The 24,531-nt window shown below is 38.3% G+C and overlaps 1 long non-coding RNA gene and 1 other non-coding gene across 3 annotated transcripts in view; both read right to left on the minus strand.

Moving 5' to 3' along the window:
• Window positions 1–24,531, minus strand: part of LOC101673533 — a 220,991-nt gene that overhangs the window by 29,535 nt on the left and 166,925 nt on the right. For both annotated transcript variants that reach the window (XR_006606156.1, XR_198802.3), the window contains exon 4: window positions 6,258–6,383. This is a non-coding gene — a long non-coding RNA (uncharacterized LOC101673533). The remainder of the gene's footprint in view (window positions 1–6,257; window positions 6,384–24,531) is intronic.
• LOC123391516 lies at window positions 21,249–21,352 on the minus strand. Its single transcript, XR_006606226.1, has one exon. It is a non-coding gene; the product is annotated as a U6 spliceosomal RNA (small nuclear RNA).

Here is a 24,531-nt window from a genome sequence, read left to right on the forward strand (position 1 = left end):
GAAGAGGGTATTTACCTCTTCTCTGGCTAACGCTTATACGTAACATAATCAGAATAACTACAGAATATGTTGCTTGCATTAAAGTATGTCACACACTGTCTTGCACACATCAGGTATCTGATAAATAGTAGTTGTGACCCACTATTATTTGCATTGTAGCCTCACAACACCTATACCTATGAACACAAACAAATACAGAAACACAAACTCATGCATTCATATATTCCTAATTCAGAAACTAAACATGTTTCGGGTTTTTCTGAAATAATTATATTTTGTTTTCTTTTTTAACATGTATGGCTTAAAACAAAAATTATTTATTATGCCTCATAATAAATAAGTGACTGAGTTGTTATGTTTGTTGGGTGGTTCCCTTGCTAGGGTTACCTGAGGTCATACAGGTGACCACAGTCATCTGGTTGTCTACCTGGGGGTGGAGGCTCCCACAAGCTTCACTTCCATGTCTGGTGATGAATGAGGACTGTTGACAGGCCTTTCTCTTCACATGGTCTCAGTGTTCTAAGGAGACAAGTACAGAAGCTACAAGGCCTCCAGAGACCCTTCTCAGAAATCATATGAAATCACCTCCATTATAGTCCACTGGTCAAAGCATATCACAAGGCCAGATCAAAGTCAAGGAATGGGAAACAGACTTTTTGTTGGAAGGGGCTGCAAAGAATTGAGGCCCATTTTAATCACCCAAATTTTTACACCTATACACGAGGCCAAGTCCTAATGGGGTTCTACTTGGTCATTTGAGCAGGTATTAGAATACCAAAGGAGCTTAAATACAGCCCTCAGCAAGTCAAGGGAACTTTAAGGAGAGAATATTCTTCTCCTGTTCATTAATCATTGTGAAAATATTACATTGTGTTAGATGCACCCCACACATAACAGGGAACACTTGAAAATCTCCTTAGCTTTTATACCCCAGCAACCTGGTTTTCTTTTAAACTCCTGACTTTGCTTTATGAATAGGTATGTGTATGTTCATATACGTAGAAATACATAAACATATGTATTATTTACATATAAGCATGCTGTTATTCACAAACTGTATATAAATATACTTCCATAGTGAAAAATATTTTAAAGTTTCAATCCAACTTCTTTATTATGATTACATAAGAGAGGAAAGTAATTTATGTAAATATCTCCTGAAAGCCTTTCAAAAATTCCCTATAGCACATTTTTGGCTTCTCCCATCATGTGTTGATATAGTGTGTGTGATAAAGACCACACAAGATTTCTAATCGTATATATATTTTTAAATCACACACACAAAAACATGAAATAAAAGGCAAGGTTGGAAACATTTTTCCAAAGGGTCACTTGAAGTGATTTTTCACTCTGGGATAGATTATAGCAAAAATCATGAAGGGCTTCTTTGGGTAAAAACAGCACAGATCAGTATAAGAAGGCTTTGAAATTTGTGATTCATTTTTTGGGAACTTCAGCATGTGTCTTGCTATCCCTTTGTGGTTTCAATGGACCCAGGTCCCATGTCTGTCTTATTTCAACTTCCTATGTCCCTAAGCCTAACTTCAAAATACTTTGATCTGCCTTTACCTTCTTTTTTAGGAGGCAGGTAAGCAATCCTATTAGGCCAGAGATAATCATAAGTTACAGTGAAATCCAGAACGATGCTAACAGGAGATTAATGAAGAACAGAGACAATTTTTGTGATACATTCTTAAGGATTAAAAAGACATGGATAGAGGTTTTAAAAGAATAATGGCATAAGCAAATCAATGAATTTTGAGTTTTATGTATCACCAAATATATATATGCATATATCATATATGAACATTTCTGAACATGATACATACATATGTATGAACACACACACACATACATCCCAGATGGTTGTAGAGATTTGCCCTGTGTCTAGGGCTGCAGTTGACAAACTGGTCTGTGTTGCAAATCTCACTCACCCCCTGTTTTTGTCAATCATGTTTTATTGGAGCACTCTCACTTGTTAGTGTATCTTCTGTGACTGCTTTGGCTCTACAATGGCAGGACAGAGACCATGTGGTCTGCACAACCTCAAAAATTCCTGCCTTCCCCTTCACAGAAAAGTCTGCTGATCCCTGCTCTGGGGCCTCAGTTTCCCTCTAGCTAAATCAATGAGAACAAAAAGGAACAAATGAAGGCAGGAGACATTTGGGATTTATTGGGGATCATATTTTCATCCGAGTATTGTTAGAAGTTTTGGGTTTGAATTTTGGACTGTGGACAAGCTATTGAACGTCAGATTCTTCCCTTTCCAAAGTCCCTGCTACCGAGAATGAAAGTGGATTATCGTTCCCTTGAACAGCTTTGGGAATTGTAAATCTGCAGTGTAGATGTGAATTACTGTTAATTAGAGTAATTGTTTAGTACTATTGACCAATATACTTTTTACCTCTTTAGCCTTCCATAAACTTTGTAGAATAGCAGGAATAAGGTATTGCCTATGATCTGTGTCACTTTGCAAGAAGATCCCTTGATAGGATCTGGGAATGTATTAACTAAAAATGAAGAAAATCCAAATTAGGTGTTAACTTTCGTCAATAATAACCTATCAGCAGGGGTTCATTTGTTGTTGCAAATGTACCATTGTTGTGGTCAGCGTTAACAACGAGAAAATGGTGTAGAGTTTATGTGAACTCTGTCTGATCTTCACAACTCTTCTGTAAATTAGAGACTATTCTAAAATAAAAAGCATCTTAAAAAATATTATCTTGACAAGAATTCCTAGGGATTTATACATTTTCTCAATAATCAAACCTTCAATAATAACCAGGGCTTTCAGGATCATGTCAAGACTTAAAACAAAATGTTCCATTTGCTGTTCACGTATCAGTTTTATTAACTTATGAACGCATCAATCCATCCAAATGAATTTTGCTGAATGGCTGTCTTCCTTATAAAAGATCTAACTCCAAACACCATGCTGACACAGGAGATATGTTGGTGAACAGCTCATAGAGTTTAATCAGATTTTACCTTTTCTCGTTAATTGAAAACAAAACCAAAAAAGTCCTTGGGTCATTCTGAATTGTACTTGTTTCTCTTCTACCGTCATTACTATAAAACATCTCAAGAGTAAAATCCTCAGTTTTTCAAGGGGATAACAATTGAGTTCAGGCATCTCTGAAACAGGGGTATTTCTTAGATTTCCTTCTTGCCAAAAGGAATGGATAGAAATCTCAACTTGGCCATGTTGGCTCCAAAGCAGAACACAGAGATCATTGTTAAGAGATGAAGATGTAATGCACAAGGAGAGAGAGAGAGAGCAGAACCGTACAGCAGGCACAACTCTGTACAATTCCCTGGTGATAAGCCACTGCCAGCAGACTTGTTGCTAAATGTATTGAAGACAGAGAGAACCTTCTTAAATTCAGCGAATTTTAAACAAAGACCCCAGCGTAGTTACAGATAATGAAGACTGAAGTTTGGTTGCAAACTAGGAGTTGTGCATTCTCCTCAATCCCTGAGACGTGCTCTGATACATAAAAACATCCCTGGCAATGCAGAATCAAGGCAGAAAGAAATGCAGTAGAATGCACAAAGTGGATAAGAATGTTTTAATTCTTATGGCTCAGAAATTGGAAGTTGTTGTTCCTCTACATCACTTAGAGTTTGTTTTGGGAACACACACAAATACACATAAGATGAACCTTCTGCTCGACTTTATAAAATTCTCCAACCATAGTGTGAAGTTCAATCAGTCTAAAGTAAGAAAGGCTCTCCAGGAAATATTCTGTATACATACACGCTTGTTGGAACGGATCTGACAGCTTTCAAGGCTGTCGTTGAGGTGTGCCAGAGAATGTACTCTGTGGTCCTGCTTGTGTTCTCATAACAGCACAGTCTGGAAGGACTATTTCCATTTAAATGAGGAAACTAGTCCATATGAGTAAATCAAACAAATACAATATGGCAAATTAGCACTGGATCTAGATTCAAACCCACCTTCCTAAGAAGTATGACTGAGATTCCGATTATCCGGGTAGGTGAAATTAATTATGATCCCCCTCTCCCCTAGAAAAGGCCACTTTAGGGGTGCCTGGGTGGCTCAGTGGGTTAAAGCCTCTGTCTTCAGCTTAGGTCATGATCTCAGGGTCCTGGGATTGAGCCCCTCGTCGGGCTCTCTGCTCAGCGGGGAGCCTGCTTCCTCCTTTCTCCCTCTCTGCCTGCCTCTCTGCCTACTTATGATCTCTGTCTGTCAAATAAATAAATAAAATCTTTAAAAAAAAAAAAAGAAAAGAAAAGGCCACTTTAGCTAGAACTGTTATGCGTGTGGTATACTGAACCGTGAAACTGCTCATGATGAGCTGGTTAGAAACAGTAGAGTAGAGAGTCTGATTACTTGCCATGGTTTCTCATGAAACACTAATGTTTTCAACCCAGAATGCATAGGGTAGATTTGAATGGGATGACTAGGTGGCTGAACCAAAAGATACAAATAAACAAACAAACAAAAAACACCTTCCCTGAGAGGTGGCAGACACAACTGAGTTAGCAGAGTTGTGTTGGGGTCATCCAGTAGGAGACTGATTGATCAGTCGATTGATTGATGTCTCTAGTCAATATATATCTAGATATCTAGATATCTATATCTATATATTATATATAATATAGTACATACTCTGTATATATAATATAATCTATAATCTCTATATATTTTCAATATATGTTCTCTCTATATATGTTCAATGTATATATTCAATCTTGTTTTCTCCCTCTACTACTTTGTTATTCTTTCTCTTCTCCAGCTTACTGATTTGGGGGACACTTTTTTTTTAAGATTTTATTTTTTTATTTGACAGACAGAGATCACAAGGAGGCAGAGAGGCAGGCAGAGAGAGAGGAGGGAGCAGGCTCCCCGCTGAGCAGAGAGCCCGATGCGGGGCTCGATCCCAGGATCCTGGGATCATGACCTAAGCTGAAGGCAGAGGCTTTAACCCCCTGAGCCACCCAGGTGCCCCTGGAGGCATTTTTATATTGAAATATATCAAACATTATAAAGCCTATAGGACACATTCTCATGGCTAATGCCTGTGTAGTCAACACCCAACCAATAGTTTTGTGGCCATCGGTCTATCTTCTCCCATCTCTTTTCATCCCTGCAAGGGGGTAACCCTAATCCTCAATTCTATCTCAGTCATTTCCTTGCTTTTCTCTGTACTTTCACCATCTAGTGATGTATCTGCATTTAATAAATTATCTAGTTTTGGTTGGTTTTGATCCTTCATGTACCTTTGCCATCATGATGAGTTTGAGATTCATCGCTGTTGATAGTGAATGAATTCTTGCTTCCTGTGGTTACTACTTCAGCTCATGAATCCTTCAGTTCATTCAGTCCTTTAGCTGGCCTGAGCATTTGGTTGTTCCCAGTATTTTGCTGACACTGTTGTGAGTACCTGGTGCCTGTTGCCTGATCCAGGGTACGGGTGCAAGTTTACTGAAGACAGGAACTGTCATGGATTATGCAATGAACATGTTCAAATTTACTCCCCCTCAAAAACAGTTGTGCTAATTTATGCCCCACTAGCAGGAGATAATAGTCCCATTCTCCATATCCTCCTCAACATTTCATATAATCCAGCTGCATAATTTTATCAAACTGCTCTGTGTGGAATATCAGGCTAGTGGTTTGATTCGTATTTCTCTGAGAATACAATTAATTGACAATATTCTATAGGTTTAGAGTCATCTGTGTTTCTATTTTCTGCAAAATGCCTGTTTTTGTCTCTTTTTATTTTACTTTCATTTCTTTCCTTTTAATAAATAGGAATTCTTTTTATATTCTGGACATGAACTCTTTGTCCATTACATGTGTTAAAAAATATCTTTGTTCTGTATGTGACTTATCTTTTTCACTCTCTTTGTGGTATCTTTTAATGATTAAGCATTTATGTTTTTAATTTTATTGTGGTTACGTTTATCAGGCTGCCCCCTTATGTTTTATATTTTTAATGTTCATTATAACTTATTTAAATACACATTAGGGGGCTGATTCTGGCTGGTGGGACTGCGTTCTTCTATGGTGTAGGTCATATTTATGCCACTGAAGCCTCCTTCAGCTCAGCCTTCAAGTTTTTCTTTCAGTTTAGTGCTTCTCAAAAGTTGTCTGCTCTTCCCCACTTCCCTGTCTGAAACTGCTTTGTAGGCCATTGCCATCACTAATTGAAAATTACTCTAAATACCCCCAAAGTCTAAAGAATCACTGTGTGTTGGTTTAAATATCAGCTTCTTTTCACCAACTTTACCTCACATCCAGTACACTTCCTGAAAGGTCAGGAACTTTAGGATTCTCTTTCCTTGTCAACTGATCGTCGTCTGAAATCACGGCAATCAGGCTCTAGGAGTACCTTCATTTCATCTGGGCAGGAATACTGTATTTAAAAAAAAAGAAAGAAAGGTTTTCTTTCCAGTCCCACCCAGAGATACGTTCCTTTTTATAGCCAGATCCACATCAAGATGAATCATTTGCTCTGATTTTTAAACACACTTGAATGAATTGTTTATCTTAAAAATGGTACAATTAAAGATCTTTTCAGGTTTCTATTCAGCCATGCAATGTGGCTCTTGGCCCAGGCTTGTTCCTAACCACAAGATCTCCCACCAAACAATAGAAGCACAGAAATATTTGTGAGCCTTATAAAAGATGCAGATAATCTTTAAATATTTTTTTCCTTTGTTATGAAGTGAAAAGCAATATTCTGGAAAAAATTTTGGATTGCAATTTAGAAGATGTGTCTTGTAACCTCTTGTAACCTTAACTCTTTTTTTTTTTTTTTTTGGTAGCCTTAACTCTTAGGGTAGAATCACCCCCTGTGGCTCAGTTTCCACATCTGCCAAATGAGGATATAGAACCAACTGTTTCAAAATATTTTGTTGTTGTTGTTAAACAATTCTTTTTTTTTTTTTTAAGATTTTGTTTATTTATTTAACAGACAGAGATCACAAGCAGGCATAGAGGCAGAGAGAGAGGGAGAAGCAGGCTCCCTGCTGAGCAGAGAGCCCGATGCGGGGCTTGATCCCAGGACCCTGAGATCATGACTGGGCCAAATGCAGAGGCTTAACCCACTGAGCCACCCAGGAGCCCTTGTTGTTGTTTTTATTTAAAATATATATTCACTATTTGAGCATTGCTTCTGGATGTAAAGGCTCCATATTTTCAAATGGTAAGCAAGGATATGTCCTCTTTATTGGTTAAGAAGATTTATTGCTGGAAAAGGGGCAGTAAAGCCCTTCAAACCCCTGATACTTTGAGATAGGGTTGGAAGCAGTTCACCAGGTTGACTAAACATAACTGGACATAGTATCTTATTCCAGACACTGACCTCATTTACCACTGTGGAAGGAAACGAACTTAATTCTGTCCAGCTGTATTTTCCAGCCATATTTTCATTGTCAGTGAGCTCAGACAAAGCCCAGTATTATTTTCAATGTAAGTTGGCCTTGATTATATATTGGTACACCAAATTTCAGATTCACTCCCAAAGAAGAAAGCATTTTCATTAAAACATGTTTGATTTTAGACCTTTTCAATAACTCTTTTTCTTTCCTCCCTCCCCCACAGGCATATAAAACCGATTCTGAAATACAAGACAAAAAGGTAATTCTAAAGTTCTTTTTGAATGTGGAAAGTATAGTGTGAATTCACATATGAATGCTTACTAAGGGATATGTCAATATCTGCTGTAGTCATTCATCTAAAAGTTTTTATTAAAGATTGGTTTATGAGAAATGTGTCAGGCTAACTCTTGTCCCAGTTCTCATGAAACCAATAGGAAAGAAAGACTATAGAATAGTTTTAGAAGGCATTATTGCTCAATCTAGAGATGTCTAAGAAATATAACTTCATTGTGTATCTATCACTTAATATTTTTTTCTAAGTCACCACTCTGTTGGAGGGAAATGATTTCAGTTCTCCTGAGGGTTTTATGTCTCTAGAGTTATGCCAGTGATTGTGGGTCATTGTGGGATCTCTGCTGTGGTCTTCAGCCTTGGTCTAGGTGGCCTTAGGATCACCATTGTCTGAGTTTTGTGGTCCCTTTGAGTCTTAGAGTTTTCTCTGTTTCTTCTCTGCTACATTTGGGGCCAAGTCATATTTGTTAGAATTTCTATTGTTCTAGCTGTCCTGTACAACCATCTCTTTCATTGGGTCTTTTTTGTTTCCCCAGCAGAGCTGCCAGGAAGTGGTGCTCTGACTTCCCTTCCTCCCATACTTCTCTTTCCTTCACACAAAGCCTGAGTGGTAGGTAGATAGGGTGGCTGGAATTTCTAATCTTGGATAAATTTTTCTCACTTCCTGCTTCTAGGAAGACACCTGTCCTCTGAAGAGATTACATTTAAAACAGATCTAAAGAAAAGAACTGAACAGGAAGAAATCAGAGAGGGAGACAAAACACGAGAGACTCTCGACTCTGGGGAACAAATTGAGGGTTACAGAAGGGAGTGGGCACAGGGGAATGGGTTAGTCAGGTGATGGGTATTAAGGAGGGCACGTGATGTGATGAGCATTGGGTGTTGTATGCAACTAATGAATCATCAAATACTTCATCAAAAACCAATGATATATTATTAAAAAAAGAAAGTGGCATTCTATACAATAAAATAAAATAATACAGATCTGAAGAAAGACAAGAATCTGGTCATTCAGAATGAGAGAAAAGCATTTTCAAGCAGATTCAGCAAAGTTTGGTTGTGTTTGAAGAACAATTCTAAATATATTACTTCAACTATTCTCTGTAATAACTCCATGAGATAAACACTTCTGATTTTATCAATAAAAATTAAAGTCCATATTGTAAAGTAATGCCCAAAAGCCTTCAGCTAATACATCCAAAAATAACTGTTTTGATTGTGATACCTCATGAGACTGAAAAGAAGATGTGAGATGGGATAAACCAGGGCACCTGTCCTTGGAGAAGAGGAAGAGATTCCCTGAGAATAGATATATAAGTGAGTCCTGAAGAATGAAGAAGCAGTTGAATGAAAAGTCAAAAGAAAAGTTTCAGGTAATGAGGACCTTATCTGTGAAAAACCTTATATGATAAAAAGGTGAAATGTTTGATGAATCAAACAAAGACTTGAGTTCTAACATTGGGCATGAAGATGACAGTGCCCCAAAGTGAACATAAAGAAGGGAAGAGAGATGCTGCCTGGCCTTAAGAATCAGGATGAGGGTTTGCAATTTCAGATTACCTTATGGTTAATTTATTATATGATTCTAATGTCACCATGAAAAAAAAAAAAGAAATTGAAAAAGAAGAAGGCCCGTATTATTTTCCTATTGCTTTGTGACAAATTCTCACAAACCTAGTGTCTTAACACAACACAAATTTATTTTAGAGTTTTTGAGATCAGAAGTCCAAAATTGTGTTTTATGGGATTAAAATCAAGGTGTCAGCAAGACTGCCTTCCTTTGGAGGCTCCAGCAGGGAGTCCATTTTTTGCTCTTCCCTGCCTCTAAAGGCTGTTTGCACTCCCTGGCTCATGACCCCCTTCCAGTAATGACATCACTCTCTGAGTCCATCCTCCTGTCATCTCCTTCTCTGACTCCAAGCCTACTGCCCCCTCTTTTATAAGGACTCTTGTGATTGCATTTGGCCCACCCAAGTACCCAGAATAACCTCTCCACTTTAAGGTCTTTAACTTCAACAGATCTGCAAAGTCCTTTTTACCATGTAAGGTAACATTCACAGATCCAGGATTATTAGCCCACAAACATCTTTGGGGGGCCATTAAAATATCTAAATAATTACAAAGATTTTAGAAACATTAAGGGTGAATAAGTTTCTTTGTACTTCTTACAGAACCAAATAGATTATATTGCGTTGGTATAATATTAAACAGTAAACAAATGGAACACCAGAAAAATATTTAGTGGTAAAGAAATGGACTAGAAGAGATAAAAATGAACTAGACCCTATTTTATAGAGCAATTAACTAAAGTATAAAGAAAATAAAGCATAAAGAAAATATAAAAATTAAAATGGGTTCAATAACTTGAGGACTGATTAGGGACATTCTTTTTTTTTTCTCTTACAAATAATACTATCCAGAAAGATGCGATAGTATCAGATGAGAGATATATATTCTTTTATGAAAGAAAGAATCCATATAGAAGAATGACAACTGATTTACCAGATGTGTTGGACATCTTCCCTTTGCCTTTGCAGTTCTACTTTCTGTCTTTTCCCACTCTGATCTCTGTCCCAGAAATCTGATCTCCATGGACTACATTGAAGACTGTCCTTGCTCCCTGACTTCTGGTTGAGCTAATATAATAGGGAGCCTCAGAAAGACATTTTTAGAGTTAAGGAATCTATTCTTCTCTCTGAGGTTGCTGGAGATTAATTCATCCCTGTGTCAAAGGCAACGGTCCCTAAAACCCTCTCTCCTATTGGTTCCTCCTCATTACTCTCTTCCTCCATTCTGTGGGGTCTCCCCTGTTTGTTGTGGCTCCCTACACTCTGCTCACTGCTTTGTTAATTTTATTAAAGCTTCTTCAGATCATCTTATTTTGTAAAAATCCATCTGTTTCTTGCTGGGGCTCTCATTGATGCAGTACACCAGAGGGGACCATGCAACCAAAAACATATGTAAAGAAAATGGTGTGAAAGAAGAGGTGATACGTGGTAAAGAGTGCAGGAAGGGCTCACATCTTGGAAACAGAAGATAAAATGGAAAGGAGAAACACTGAATGTGAGCAGAAACAGGGGTGTCAGGCAAAAGTTCACACTCAAGAAAAGTCAAGCCTATTCCTCATGTCCCCAAACAGGATTCCAGCAGGCAGTCTACTAGTTTCCATTCAGCAGAGATTTGCATATAAGGAAATATGAAGCAAAATTAAAAAAAAATCCTGATATTTAAGTACCCATAAGATTTATTTCACATGTACCTGTTCTAGGTAAGATATTCTAGGATGTGCTTCAGCAAAATGAGGGAAGAGGAAATAAAAAAAAATAACAAAGAGGACAGGGGATCTGTATAAGAGTGAGAAGAGTAAAAAGATGTCCCAAGATGACATCTGTATCACTATCTCATAAAGCGTCTGGTTCATAGTAGAGCAAAAGAATGGAAATCTTCAAGAAATGAAAGATAGTTGTTTACGAGCTCTTTTAGCCTTACGTGGAAGCTTCCTTTTTGTTTCTATTTTAAAATAAATAAGAATAGACCACTATATGTTAAGATATTGGTTTGTCATGATGGTGACAAATTATTTTCCCAATGTGTTGTGGACATTAACGCTTTCATTATTATCTTGTGGTGTAGAAGTTTGAAGTTTGTATTTAAACACTTGAAATACTTCTGTGATTTCTTCTATCACATTTCTACACAGAAATTTTTCTGCTATAAGGTCTAGCCATATATAGCCATATAATTTCTCTTTCTAAATTAGACTTCACCCTTCCATTTTATAGATATTATTTTGGTTTGTAATAGAAGGGGATGATTTTGTTGAGTAGTTTTTAAAAATAATCTCCATTACCAGCCATTCCCCTTTTTTACTGGTATTATTTTTTATAAGATTACATAGTGGAATTAAACACATATATAATAAGTGCAGAAGTCATAAATGTTGCTTTTTCATACTATATGCACACTTAGAGTAGAAAATACATCATGATCAATAGCCCCAAAGCCCCTGTCATGCTTCTTCCCTGCCACCATTGCCCTGATATCCACAAACACAACTATTATATTTGAATTCTAACATTATACATTAGTTTTGCCCATTTTTGAGCTTTATATAAATGAAATAAGAAAACATCACAAATTATGTCTAGATTTGTTTACTCAACACTCTATGCATTCTTTGATATCCAAACATTTGGGTATTTTCTAGTTATCTTTTTGTTGTTGCTTTTGAGCTTAATTCCTTAAAATTCTGAAAATCTTTCGAAAAAAAGGAACACTATTATTAAAATTCTTCCTTTCCTATTTGACAAGCAGCACAGTTGCTGAGTTGCGGGTAACTCTTTCTTCAGCACGATGTTTGGCCACCGTGCGGTGTTTAGGCATTAGGAGAGAAGAGCATTGTCCTTGTACGTGCAATGGCGACTATCTTTTCTGAATCCGGCCAGTGGAATCCATGGTGTTCTAAGGTATACTCTAAAGACAAACTCTGACTGGTGGAGAGGGGAAAGCAGTGGCAGCTTCTGTGAATCTGTGCTTCAATCCAGCATAACTCCTCCTTCAATGATGAAAACAGTCATAGGACATTTGCAACACCAGAAAGTGCTTGAGGTTCTGTGTGTGCCTGCCAAAGGCAGAATCAATGAAGTATAAGTTTAAAGCCAGATTAGCTTTGTCATTTTTAATGCACCCTTGAATATATGGTAAGATATTTCATTACTCCAGATAACTTGTGATTCTTCTCATGAAATTCTCATAAGCTCTAAATAATATAATTTGAATAGATTCATAAAAAGTCATCCCTTAAAAGTGAGTGCCAGTTTTGGAAATAGATCTGAAGTGCCTCATATAAAGAGAGGTGAATGGTATGGATAATACATTTGACACCAAAAATAATATGAAATTACAAACTCAGGAGGCAGGGTTGTGTCGATGATAACTGTCTTAGTCCATCAGGTTGCCACCACTAAAAATGTTATAGATTGTGTGACTCAAACAACAGATGTTTATTTCTCACAGTTCTGGAAGCTGGGAAATCCTTGATCAAAGCACCAGCTGACTTGATTCCTGGCCAGAGCCCTCTTCCCAGTATGCAAATAGACTCTTTGCTCTGTCCTTACAGGGCAGACAGAGAAATTATCTCTCTCATGGCTCTTCTTATAAGGGCACTAATTCCAAAAATGAAACCATCCTCATGACCAATTTGCCTCCTATAAGGCCCACCTCCCAATGCCATCACATTGGGTATTAGGGTTTCAACACACGAATACTGGGAGGACATAAACATTTACTCCATAGCAATGACCGGCTCTGAAGGCAGTTGACAGAACAAGAGCTCAGCTATCTTTAGAGAAATGATATGACACTCTGCCCAAATCTGGTCTTATTCTAGTTTTCATCATCTTAATAAATGGCATACTGTATTTGGCAACAAGTCATAAATTACAATTTTTATTAAAAATGTCTGTGTTTGGCTACCAGTATATTTTCAAGCTTCCTAACATATGTCCTCCATGACGAATGAGATCTAATGTCTTATGTTCCCAGTTGTCATATAATAAGAACTAATAACTCTTCACTGAGTAGAAAAGTAAATGAGGTGTTTTTCGTCACATGAATGCCCAGTGTTTGTTTATTTTTTTTTTTATTTTTTTTTTTTTCATTTGCTATGGGTATCAGGGCAGCCTCAATCCACACAACATTCTGGTCCTGCTATTATGCCCTTTCCCAGAAGATTCTCTCAACTGTGTTTCTGCTTTGAATCTGTCATATGGACTGAATAGCTACTTCTATGAAAGTTTCAGGGAGCTTTCACCTGATACCAATGTTGAAATATGAAACATCTAATGAAATGAAGAGTTTCAGCACTCAGACACAGAACAAATATTCTTTTTTTTTTTAAAGTTTTTTTTTTTAAAGATTTTATTTACTTATTTGACAGACAGAGATCACAAGTAGGCAGAGAGGCAGGCAGAGAGAGAGAGAGGAGAAAGCAGGCTCCCTGCTGAGCAGAGAGCCCGATATGGGGCTTGATCCCAGGACTCTGGGATCATGACCTGAGCCGAAGGCAGAGGCTTTAACCCACTGAGCCATCCAGGCGCCCCCAGAACAACTATTCTGGTTATCTATTAACATTTAACAACCAACCACAGAGCTCTGTGGCTTAATACAGCAACTTAGCATTATCTTTCATGATGCTGGAGGTTTAGACACTGAGCTGTGTATTCCTCATTTGGTATTTTTCATACATTTACAGTGAGGTTGTAGATGGGGCTGGAGTCATATGGAGGCTTCTTCACACACATGTCTGGAGTCTGAGCCAGCGTGGCTAGCACAGCTGGGGCTTGGTACCGCATCTCTATATATAGCCTGTCCACATTTCTAGTACAATGGTCTCAGGGCTCCAAGAAAGAATGTTCCAAGGAAGTGGAAGCTGCCAATATTTATGGAGTTGGCCTGGAAGTTGGCCTAGTGCCATGTTTACAATATCCTATTGGTCGCTGCAGTCACAGATCTCACCCAGATTCAGAGTGGGAGGAGTTTCATTAAAATTGAATTTTCATTGGTCCCATCAAAAAAACAATGACAATGGTTACTCATCATGTGGAGTGTGGAGCACATGTTGGGAAAAGGGCAGAGGCTGACAGTTCCTGATGAGGTTAAGTATTTGTGCTTCAATTTTAAAATAACACCTAAGAAATCAGTGTTTCAGTAGACAAATTCTCAAAATCTGAAGGAAATATATTCAAACCTTTGAATTATAAACACAATAGACATTTAAATAAGTCTATACATAAGGCTTAATTCAAAATCTGACTTCTGGAATCTGTTTGCTTTTAACAAGTTAATTTAAGGTTAATTTAACAAGGTTAATTTTTCAGAAATCCAAACTTGGCTGATAGATGGTAGAAGAAATAAAATATAGTGCTTAATTTGACCAGGGTCACTTATCAAATAATCCCAAACAACAACAACAACAAAAAAACCCTGTATTCTTGAGTTATATTTCAACCAATATAAGGAAACCTTCTACAGTCACAACCAAACAGACATTGTATATATGGGAAGACTGAGAAATGGCTGACCCATAGCAGTCAATCTCTCCAGTAGACACAAAAATGTGAAATTATGAAACAAGATATGGTAGAAGAGATCTTTTGATCATTGGCAGTGGTTGAAACATTTTGTTGGTTGGCAATTAATTATAGCAGGGAAGTTCCAACCTCCTCACTGCCAAGCAGCTCATGTAATCTAAGAATCAACTTGGCACCTGTGAGCTAAACTTACTGTTGAGAAGGAGATGGCTTGCAATAAACCTTGACATCAGACCTGGAAGATCTCCCCACTGTCAGCCCTCTAGTCTACATTTCTCTGTGTGTCAAAATTATTTGGAGATCCTGGTGAAATATAGACTCTTATTTAGTGGATCTGGGTTAAGTGCAGAGATGTTGCATTTCTAACAAGCTCCCAGTTGCTGCTGATGTGGCCAGTCTATGGACCATCTTTTGAGTAGCAGGACTCATGCCAACATATCATTTTAGTGAATGGTTATAACTATAAGTAAACTTGAGATGAAATTTTTTTGTGATTCAAAAGTCCTACGAAGTGAGACAGCAAGTCTCAGTATGGAAATTAAATAAATTACATATGAAGTTCAAGAATTCTAAAGCAGATAGAGACCTTACAAATTGTTTAGTAAATTAACTGAAAATAAGGAAGATGACCCAGCCAATGAGTACCAAGTAATAGGTTTGCAATGTATTTGTGTTCTAGACTGTCTCTGGTTAACCAAGATGGCTACATACCTCAAGAAGGGATTATCAAATTGTATGAGAAGATCAAAGGACTGATGACATCCATGACAGGTTTCCACAGAGCTCATCATAAATGTAGTGACAAAAATGTAGAATCACTACAATGATAGGTTTATAACATTCTGGCATATTCCATTCTGATTACAAAGAGCTTGCTTGTGTCATTACTATGATAAAGATCTCACTTAAGAAAAGAGTATCACATACCTACTGTTACTTGTTTTGGCAAGCCACCCATACAGCTATTAGAGAAGAAAATTTAGCATAAGATAACAAGTCTCCACCCATGCACATCTGTCAGATTCTTTCTCATACACACCCTTTCTGGTGGGTTGACTATAACATAGCCTCAAGCTCTATCACTCTGCTCTTAATTAGGTGGGAAAATTGACTAACATATAAGAGAAATTGTAAGATTTAATATTATGTTGTGTGCATGTGTGTGCTTACATACCTATCTATGTATTTATTTGTATCTTTCTAAATTCCTATCTATGGATAAACAAGACCTTTTTTAAAGGCGGCTCTGGAATTTGATTTTGATCACAGTAAGCCAAAAGAAGTGAGTGGGAGAATTTCAGCACCAACTTAGGGAAAAGGGATTGTTTTCAAAGGAATTTCATGGAATTGGTTGTTTGGTTGAGTCTGTTTTTCCCAAAAAGGGCCTGGGGAAATAAAGTCCTAGCAACTCAAGTCTCTCCAGAATGATCCTCAGCTTTAGTCACCTGAAAAGGATCTGGTAGTAGGACTGTGATTTCAAAATGCAGAAAAGGGGATTTGCTTCTAGATACTTCCTCTCTTACTACTAATGCTAACCTTTCATGTCACATTAAGAAACAAATTCCAAATGCCAACATTCTGTTGATTGTTGATTTATTTTCCTTCAAACATTCAGTTTCACTTCGTATTTCTGAATTTATTGAGGAGTATAATGTGCCCACTACCTGTACTGGCTACCATGGAATAAGAGTAACTAAGACATGCTCTTGGCCTAGGTTCTCTAAAAGCAAAGCTCAGGGCAAGGATAAAAGCACAGACACGCACTTGGGGGCCAGGTGCAAGTTCAACCAACAGGCATTTAAAAAAATAGATGTGAAGCAAGAAAAGCTGAGAATTCATTGAGTTACTCTGCTCGTCACTTTCTCAGTCAGTCTCAAAGAGAAATCATTGGGTGCTGTGAGGATGGTTTTCTAGCACATATTCCTTTCTCTGGAGAGCTCCATAAAGAACCACATCTCAGAGTAGTTCATAGAAAGGGGAGGAGGATGAAGGTATCAGACTGATCCCTCCCATCTCCTGCTTCTGCTGGTCAGGGTTTATCTCTGGAAGTCTGATCAGACCCCCAGTTCACATCATCTGTTTCCCTATGACCACTCAGTAAGGCAGATCCCATGTTCCCTTTTCATCCAGTTCTGAAGAAGAAGGGCATTTGGCATGAATAGAGTTCAGCCTGAGGCTTCAAATCAGACTCCAAGCAGGTGATTCAGGAAGCTCAGTTAGGGTGCTGGAATGAGTGGTATCAATATGATCTGGGAGGCAGGTGATATTTTGGAAAAATGAAGCAGTCAAAAATATCTGAAGTAGAGCAAAAGGTTTGTGCGTAACAGTCAGCTCGTCACTGCGTCATGTCTTACGTCTTTCAGAATATCTGGCTTCTCTACTACATAATGAGGCATCCTTTTTTTTTTTTTCTTTCCTGAGTAAATGAAAGCACTTTCACTCCTTTCTACAAATGATAATTACAAGTACAGTCAGATATAGAGGCTCTCTCAATATGTTAGTTAGGTAGATGTCATGTCTAGGAAGTCCAAGGTAACAAGGTGTCTAAGGTGTTTGCTAGTTATCTATAGGGATAAATCGATCTAGGAATCAAGATGTGGTTTAAGAGATTGTCTGGAATCCAGTGACAGAAGGCTGTATGAACACTGTGGCAATTAAGTGACACTGAAGCCCTATGAACTTCACATTGTTCATTCTCATGTAAAATGGGGATACATGAGCAATTGGCCATGTGGTAGGGTTCACACTGACCATGAAGTAGAAGTGTTTGAATACTTAAAGTCATGACAGATATTCAAGAGACTACTAACATAGTTACTAAATCAGCTGTGCTGGGTTTTCCTCTCACTGACTCTCAGCTGTCTCGGTGTCTGAGAAAAACCCCTGACTTGTTCTATGAGGGCATTGCTTGGGAAAAGTGGGATTAATGGGATGTTATTGCTTACGTTCAAAATTTCCATACTATGGAGGCCCTATCACTTCAACTACACAGGTGACTTACTTTCCTGAATGGGGAAGTCATTTGTGCCATCTCGGTTCTGGATGAAGGTAGAATTCTCAAATGTGAAACTGGCTCTAAGATGCTATGCTATGCAGTAGGCCACAGGCAGGAAAATAGGGAAATGCTGAGGTATTTAAATGTTCTGGAAAGTATCTCTCGTCCTGAGGAATTAGCCTCTGCCATGTGGAAGATGACAAGGACTTACAAGGCAGCGATAGATCCAGATTAAAAATGACATGACAGAGATTCAAGTTAAGGTACTTATATTTATAGCACTGTTTGGCTTGTCTTGACTACAGTTATCTTCTCTTCCAATGCTGTCCTAACAAAAATAAGGAATTTCGGTTACAAAAATTGGTCCACAAAGATAGAAGATAAACTATACCAGGATAGATAAATTATAGAGATATACACATCTTTCTTGCTTCTCTCCACTGCTGATCTCTTCAATATGGGGTAAAGTTTACTCTACTAAGGGGGTAAGTAGCTCTCAGTGTAGTATCTGGAAGATAGTGGGAATCAGAAGCCCAGTGGAAGTTCTTTCTTTTCCCTTCTAAATAGAAAGACAACGCCTTACAGCACCAACACTAGACTTTTACAAGAATTTTTCTCAAAAAGGCAGTAAAGATATTTGTTTTGGGCCCTAGCCATTGATGAAAACATAATTACCTCACCAGATAAACCATTGTATACTTGCCAGGAAGCCATATAAAAGATGGCAGTCAAAGAGTAATGAAAGATGAGTCTTATGTTTTCTTCTATGTATAGCAGAGTTGGACAGATATCTGTTGATGGAGGTCCAGAGGTTGGGAAGTTCTGGTCAGGGCAGCCTGATGTAAAATTGTGAAATCATGATTCCACTTCATATGCTTGTTACGTTTTTTGAAATCCACAGAACACTTACGCAATTTCATCCAAAGTTCAGCACAGCCTGCCATTACTCCCATTTTTCAGATGAATGAACCGAGACTCAGGATGGGCAACTGACTTACCAAAGTCATATAAACTCTTACAGATAGAACCAGAACAAGCATCTAAGCCTTCTGAATCAAATGTGTAATAGATATTTTTATAATAGTAACTGGGTGAAAAACAGGAGACAAGATGAAAATCTTGGACAGCAACGTAATATATACATCTTGCTAATATATCTTCAGAGGCTTACAAGGGGCACACATCCCAAGCACTCTTTCCCCATTAACTAGGAACTATGTAATATATGTAAAGAAAATAAAGGAGTACAAAAGATTTACAATAGAAGTCTAAGCACTGGCATCATACCTAGTAGAAAACCTCGCCTATGGTAGATTAGAGATACTAGTTCATCACATTGTCCTCTGGTCCTATCCCCCACTCATAAGGGAGGGAGGGAGAGAGTTGGGAAAGTAGGCTGCCTTCAGATTCCCTTTTCACTTGTACACTGCATACTGCACAAGTTTGTACTGCATGAGTTGTGAGGGATTAGGGTGGGGAAGTGAGAAAGGGATTATGTCCATGTTCTGCCACAGCAAGTTCTGTTGTTGTCTGCTTTCTGTTGGGTCTTTGCTAAAATCCAAGCTGTGCAGATGTGTTGACATATCGGATGCCCAGGAAGCTTTTCCGAACACCTAGATGAGGAGATTGAAAGCATAGCAGAGGAACAAGAATCTGTTCATGAATTAGGTTTGATCCAGTGCCTGGCCATGGCAGTATTTCACAGGAAACACCTTGATGTCATGCAGAAGAAGCGTTAAGAGCCCTTGGCTCTGGCTCAAACCCAACAGCAAGGAATACAAATGTTCTGTGAATAGTTGGAGTAGATAATATCTTTCCAGTAGGAAAAAAGAAGAAAAAATTCAAAACACTTGGTAGATCTAGCACCCACAGAGACTCAGAAAACCATGTGCTGTTGATCAGACAATTCCAAAAGAGACCCTCACTCTGGCAGGGACTAAAGTCAGGGGTATCTTGTTCCTCCCATGCAAGTTCCTTACATGTTTCTGGGGAATGAGTTCACCAAGTATACTTATCTTGTTGAGTTGGGGCTAACTAAATGGCATGTTTAATTTGATTTTAAAGAAAATCATACTTGAAACCTAGCTTTAAAAATATGGAAAGTAGGGGCGCCTGGTTGGCTCAGTGGGTTAAGGCCTCTGCTTTCAGCTCGGGTCATGGTCCCAGGGTCCTGGGATCGAGCCCCGCATCGGGCTCTCTGCTCCTCGGAGAGCCTGCTTCCTCCTCTCTCTCTGTCTGCCTCTCTGCCTGCTTGTGATCTCTGTCTGTCAAATAAATAAATAAGTCTTTAAAAAAAAAAATATGGAAAGTAATAGTTGTAAAAAGCTACCAACTAGTTTTTCAAGTAAGGAATTAGGGGCTCAAAGGTATCAAAGACTATTCCAAAGATCTAGACCATTAGCAACAGAGCTAATGATAGCAGAAGTTTTATGCATAGACTGTTTATTATGCACCACACATGGTGAAGTGATTCACACAGTGTTCTCTTAAAATTTCATCAGAATCCATTTACTTCTACAAATAAATAATATAAGAATTGGAAAAGTAAAATGATTTGCCTAAATGAATTTCAACCCTAAGATAGGATATGAGCCCGCCACACTTGGCTCAGCCTATGCTCTAGTTAGTTAGAATTCCAGAGTGTTTAATTTGCTCACTAATCCAAGGTGGCAGAGTTGGAGAGCTATGATCTCTTGAACCACTAGTCATGGGGTAATACACGATGTAGCCTACCTGTTTGTAGTATTCTCTCTCTTTCCCTCTCTCACATTCTTTCTTTCTCTCATATTCTTCTCCCTCCACCCTTGCAGTCATCCTCAAGCCAACTTGCCTGGATAATGATTAAGTTAAAAATCAAAAAAGGCACATTCCAGGTAGTAATTATATATTTTCAAACTGCTTCAGTATTTCATTTCATTTGGAACTCTTCTAATTTTTTAAATATAATCTAAGATTATTAAGCACCATAAAGTATCTTCCATTTTAGACTCCTTCATTATGCTTGCTTCTGGATCAGTCTCTGAAAGCATAACCTGTATTGCAGAAACTCCTCTTCTAAAGAAGACTTCCATGCTTTCCCCTTCCCTCTGATTTACGTTGTTACTGTAAGCTGGGGTTTTAGGACTCTCCATTATATATACTCATCTGCCTTCTCATCCTAAGCTCCTAGTGCCCTGAGAAAGGAGCATGTACCAGGCTCTCTGAACTTTACTTTTCAGGTTTGTATACCTCTGATCCCCAAGCCTTGGATTATTCTCTTTCCTTTCAATATAGTAATAAACACTTCTTTCCCTACCTCTTCTAACACCAGTGGAAGCCCCAAACTTCTCTCAAATGACATCACATATACCATTTCCCCCAAAATGGGATTTGCCTTCTTCCTTCTATAAATTCCCATAGCACTTTTTTTTTTTTTTTTTTTTTTTTTGGTTAATTATCATCAGCCAGGTTCCCCAGAAGCAGACACTAGAGATTTGCATGAAGGCATTTTTTTTCTTTCATAATTAAGATTTTATTGTTTGGAAAATGAGGGATGCTTCATGAGTTCACATGCCAGCCTTATGTAGGGGCCACACTGATCTTCTCCATATAGTTCCAACTTTGGTATATGTGCTGCCCAAGGCATTTTGTTGGGGAAGCAAGATTGTGCAAAGAAGTGCAAATCTATCTCTCAGGACACAGCCAACCCCTTGGGGAGCTCTGGAGCTGTGAGCAAGGGTCAGGGCCTTTACCTCCCTCTGTCCAAGGGTAAGGACCTTGGGCAAGAAACATATAGGAATACCAATCTATGAACTGTCAGCTTTCCATACTACTGGGGAATGAAGACTTCCATCTAAAAAGGACAGAAGGCAGGGATAGAAATGTGAGTGGTACACCACAGTAACCACTTCATCATTCTAGAAGGAACCTGGCGTCCTTTGCTTTGTAGGTCATGACCGGAAACTAAAATTAATATTTCCTAAGTATTTTCTGAATTCCTTGTAGCTGTTAGTGCTGTGCCCAAGATATGCTGGCCAAATAATTTGCTGAGATAATTTATCTTGTGCTCTCTAACAGAATTTTCACTTTAAAGGTGTATTAATGAGGTATGTCAGACACATTTTCTAGAGAAGAAAAGTGAGGCATTGACTGATCATTGGAGTTGGTCAATAGCACAATTCATTTAAGAGTTTCGGTTTTTAAGGTTTTATTTATTTATTTTTGAGAGAGAGTGGGAGAAAAAGAGAGAGAGAGAGATGCACAGAGGGAGAGGGAGAAGCAGACTCCCCACTAAGCAGAAAGTACGAAGCAGGCTTGATCCCAGGACCTTGAGATCATGATCTGAGTCAAAAGCAGACACTTAACCCACTGAGCCATGCAGGTGCCCCCATTTAAAAGTTTCACTGAGAAAACCTAGGTCTGAGGACTCTCAGGCTGATTGTCTTTGGGAAAAAAAAAAAAATGTACTCAATTAACCAAATACAAATAGTAGCTCAAAAAAGGGCTACAGTTGGGTCAAGAGTTAATAATCTTGCTCCCTAAACCCCTTTTCAAAAACTCCTGCTTCTGGACCTCCCTGAGGTGCCTCAACTTGATAAGTTATTAGACTTCCTTTTGGCACATTTTCATGTGCAAAGAGCCAGAGCTTTCAACTGAGATTTAAAACAACTTTGGCTCATTGCCCAGGGCTCATACTGTGGAAAGAGCAGAAAGCATCCTCCAAGAATCTTTAAAACAGTCACTGTGAGGCAGATGACCTGAAGTGCAAGTCCCTGAAATCATTTTTCAGGAGATGTGCCACAGTCATAAAAACAGGTGAAGTCATAAGAAAGCCCTGTTTAAGATAACAATGTCCCGTTCCCATTCCCATCCTTGTTCCTAGTCCCATCCCCATAAGTACTCTACTCACCCACCCCAAATCATGGCTTTAGCAGAGAAAATCACCTATAATGTAGCCTATTTCTAGGAAAACATCAATCCCAGCCATATGCATGAATCTGTTTCTGTTGCATGGATATGATCTGGTACTCTGCAGGATTTCTTGTTTACTGCCACTGCTAAGAACTCCAGAAGATTGAGGCAAGAGCAGGCCTGCTTCAAGTACCTAAAAAATCAAGATCTGGGCATCATCACCTTGGCTAGTTACCTCCTTTTCTTTGGATTCTTGACATATGGAAAGAGATCTGTATATAGAGATCACAAGTAAGTACTTGTGCCTGGCTATATACATTGGATTGTTAGAGCAGTGTTAGTCTTCCACACAATGTCAAATCAATTGTCCTTCAATGTAGCTCTTTTGGTCATTACTCCTTCTCAAGGGCCATCAAACATCCCTGTTCGTAATGCCAAATCCTGAGCCTAGATCTACTAGCCCTCCACAATGTCCAACTCAGTTGCCATCGCTTCTTTGAAGATACTGGTGCCCCACTGCTTAGCCCAAAGTGTGGCTCACATCATTTTCTGCCTTTTATTATTTGTGTTCACATGTCCTCCTGTCTCTATTAATTAGTAAGTTAGGACAAGGGCAAAAGCCAGATGTCAACCATTTTTCTCTTCCAACCATAATTGCCACAATACACTGGGATAAAGTCAATGTTCAACAAAGAATTGAAAAGGCAGTAGGTGTGTCTTCCAATGGTCACTGCAGTATATATAAAACAAATTTGGGAAATACTTCAAACATTTCTGTTACCTTTTTATTAAAGTTTACCATATGTAATATGGAAATAACTACTAAGTATATATGTTGAAAATTTGTCAAAACTGATTAAAGGCATGTAATCATCTCTAAGAATATAGAGACAACCACATCCCTTGCCTCACAGTCAACTCCTAAAATGAATCACTATAATATCTACCATCTTAAACCACTTTTCATCTCTTTATATGAATGGAATAGTGTGGTGTGAATTCCTGTGCATCTATTTTTTATTTTATTTGGGTTTTTTTGCTCATTGTTCTGATCATAGATTTATTCACTTGATTGTTCCATAGCCCTCATTCATTTATTTCACTGTTAATTGATATCCCATTGTATGAATTTGTAGGAATTCATTGATGATAATGGACATTTGGGCTCTTCCTAGTTTTTGGAAATTATGAATAAAGTTCCCTGAACATTTGTGTATGTGTCTTTTGGTGCAGTGTGCATGTATTCTGTTACATATTTAGCAAGAATGAAAATAGCCAAGCCACTGTGTATGCATTCACTCAACTTTAGTTGCTATTACTGTACAGTTTTTAAAGCGGTTTTACTGATTTGAACTACCATCCACATTGTGTGAGAGATCCTATTGCTTTATTTCTTCACCTGCACTTGACATTGTCACATATTTAAAATGTTAGTCATTCAGGTGGGCAGATAGGGGTTAGTATGGTTTAATTTGCATTTCCCTGATGATAAATAATAACAAGAACAACGTGCTTTCTGGCCACCTGTGAAATAAGTCCTTTGACATGTTTAAATTGTATTGTTGTACTTGTCTTATTAATTTGTGATATTTTTAATATCCAATTATTTAATATCCAATTTTTTGGATACAGTTTCTGTGCCAGATCTATGATTACATCTCCACACTGCAGTTTGCGTGATAGCTCTCTTAATGGTATGTTTTGATTTAAAAAATTACCAATTTTCGGGGCACCTGGGTGGCTCAGTGGGTTAAGCTGCTGCCTTCGGCTCAGGTCATGATCTCAGCGTCCTGGGATCGAGTCCCGCATCGGGCTCTCTGCTCAGCAGGGAGCCTGCTTGCCTCTCTCTCTCTCTTCCTGCCTCTCTGTCTACTTGTAATCTCTCTCTGTCAAATAAATAAATAAAATCTTTAA

This window comes from Mustela putorius, unplaced genomic scaffold, assembly GCF_011764305.1.
Source record: "Mustela putorius furo isolate JIRA1106 unplaced genomic scaffold, ASM1176430v1.1 tig00000228_pilon_pilon_pilon, whole genome shotgun sequence".
Taxonomy (NCBI): Eukaryota; Metazoa; Chordata; class Mammalia; order Carnivora; family Mustelidae; genus Mustela; species Mustela putorius.